This window comes from Osmia lignaria, unplaced genomic scaffold (assembly GCF_051020975.1).
Source record: "Osmia lignaria lignaria isolate PbOS001 unplaced genomic scaffold, iyOsmLign1 scaffold0001, whole genome shotgun sequence".
Taxonomy (NCBI): Eukaryota; Metazoa; Arthropoda; class Insecta; order Hymenoptera; family Megachilidae; genus Osmia; species Osmia lignaria.
Genome location: NW_027478158.1, coordinates 31,750,001 through 31,752,500, shown reverse-complemented (window position 1 = coordinate 31,752,500; position 2,500 = coordinate 31,750,001). Strand labels below are relative to the sequence as shown.

At 45.0% G+C, this 2,500-nt stretch overlaps 1 non-coding gene across 1 annotated transcript; it reads left to right on the top strand.

The window, feature by feature from the left end:
* The first annotated feature begins 875 nt into the window (after positions 1-875).
* On the top strand, positions 876-1,030 carry LOC143306190 (5.8S ribosomal RNA). Its single transcript, XR_013063651.1, has one exon. It is a non-coding gene; the product is annotated as a 5.8S ribosomal RNA (ribosomal RNA).
* The last annotated feature ends 1,470 nt before the right edge of the window (positions 1,031-2,500 follow it).

Sequence of the window (2,500 nt, the reverse complement as noted above, 5' to 3'; positions counted from 1 at the left end):
CACCCTAGTTAAATGGAAAGATATAAAAAAGAGAGAAAAGGAATACAGATGACCCGCCGTCTGATCTTTGCTAAATGATCTGGCATCACCGGAGTTTTTTTGGTCCGTGTTGCGTTCGCTCTATTCGAAATGAAACTCGCGGAGGCGAAGAATTGTTAAAAGTTTACGAAGCGTCTAGGAGTGGTTAAAACTGAGAGAGTTGAAACTACGATGTATTAGAACGAGCAACCGTCGAAACTTTGTTTTCGCGACGTTCTTTTCGTCGCTCTCGTCCCCACGCTCCTACGCTTTGGTTGTTTCTTTGCCATCCGTGTTGCGATAAAAAGATTTCTCCATTGTCCAAAAAGGACGGATCGAGATTCCTCTTTCGAGAGGGAGAGAGAGGTACTTGCGGGTAACCTGGAATCTACGAAACACGCACCGTGGTAAGATTCGTGCGTCCGCCTGATCGATGTGTGTTGTTTACGGACCGGCTGAGAAGCGACGATAGCGAGTCTTTGAAAAACTATGTGTCCATTAGTTAGACCGATCGTCGCCGGCCGTGTGTCTGTTCGAATCTCGCAACCCACGATTCAGCGACAGGACGCGCGCTCGCATTCCTTGTGTGCGTTCGTACTTTTCAAGGTTTTTAAATGTACTTTACGCCCGACCGTCGAGAGGAGCGTGCCACTGGGCGTTTCTCCGACGGTTTCCGTCCTTGGACGCGATCGTGTCGTCAACGATCGAACAAACAAACAAATACGTTGGCGACGCCCGAATTCGCTCTCCCGCACGCGCCGGGTGGGAGAGTGATGTGGGTATCGAATGTGATGCGTGTTAATAATGAAAATAACACTCTAAAGATCTAAAGAGTTTGAAATACAAAATTTTACGATTACCCTGAACGGTGGATCACTTGGCTCGTGGGTCGATGAAGAACGCAGCTAATTGCGCGTCAACGTGTGAACTGCAGGACACATGAACATCGACATTTCGAACGCACATTGCGGTCCACGGATACAATTCCTGGACCACGCCTGGCTGAGGGTCGTTTTCTTAACAAAAGACTGCTTGCGTTTGCTTCTTGAAAAAAGAGTAATTCATTTCTTTCTAAACATCTCGCCGTCGTTCAACGAAAGTAGAACGTTTCGGAGCGGGATTATCGAACGAAATTGAAAGAATGAATGAACGATAAACAAAGAAAGAGTCGCAACGTACGAGCGATAGTTGGGCAGTTCGTCGGCGTTTGTCGTGGAAACGATGTGACGAAAATCGCAACCGATACACTAAATGCAGGCCGTTAAAGGAGAGAAACAAATTTCGAAATATCTCTTCGAACTAGCGCAAGTGCGTCACGGCGCGCGAGTCGTTCGTTAAAATTTATAAACGACCGCCCGTGAAAGCACCGAGTTCTCGGAAGATAATCTATAAAGATTCTCCATCCTGCTGGAAGTTATCGGATCGGCGCGATTGTTCACTTGTAGAAATCCACGCTCCCGACGTTGCCAGAAACGATATTTACGAAAGGTGTGTCAAAAATAAACGAAAGAAGCTCTCCTATAAATTTAGAAAAAGCAAACGAGTGAAATGTTTGAGATGATAATTTGCTGAAATGCAAGCTCGAATAGCCCCAGGGTTTCGAATGATTCCCCGCGCTTTATACATCTCTCTGTTTACAAACGGTGTATAAATGAAAGATCGCTTCAGATGGGTCGTCGCTGTTTGACGCGCGATGCTGTTCCTTTTTTTTTGTCTGTCTGTGCGTTTAGCTTCGCTAAACAAGTTAAATGGTTAAAAAGCGTCGAAAAAGCGAATACACACGCGACAAGACAAATCTAACGAGTAAAGGAACGCTCCGCTCCAAGATAAAAATGGTTGTTTACAATCAATACAGCGTTTCGGTACCCCTGATCGTAGTCTGAAACTGTGTAACAAAAGAGAGGAAAGCGAATGGTGAAGGAACTTCGAAGCCTCCGTGGCGTGGCTAGAACTTGTGATAAAAGTATGTTTGCAGCAATTATGCATGCTCCCGTTAAAACAGCATTTCAATGTCTCGCATGGCTTAAAGCTCTAGGAGGCTTCAACATTTAGAATACATACGGACTACTTCGTTTGTTAAAGATAAGCGAAGACCGCGCGACCATCGCTCGGTCGTCCAGTCCTCGAAAGTTTTGTTGCGTTCCAAAGAAGAGACAAATGGGGTTTACCCTTGCGCTAAGGGGAGAAGAAGAGAAAAGCAGTTGTTAAATCTAAGAGGTGTGTGGAGTACATCGCGTGTTGGTTAAAATTGTTAAATGAAGTATACGCGAAATGTTCTCTCGCTCTTGCTTTTCCTCTTGCTTCCGTGGCGCTCGAAAAGAAGGGATGATAAATAAAGAAACCTATTCGAAATCTCTTGTGGAACAAAAAATAATACGGACGGACGTTAAAATTGAACCGAGACGAAATGGATCGTCTTGCGAGTTGTCTTCGCTTTGAAATTGTTAAAAATTGATAAAAGCAATACGACGAAGCTGCAGTC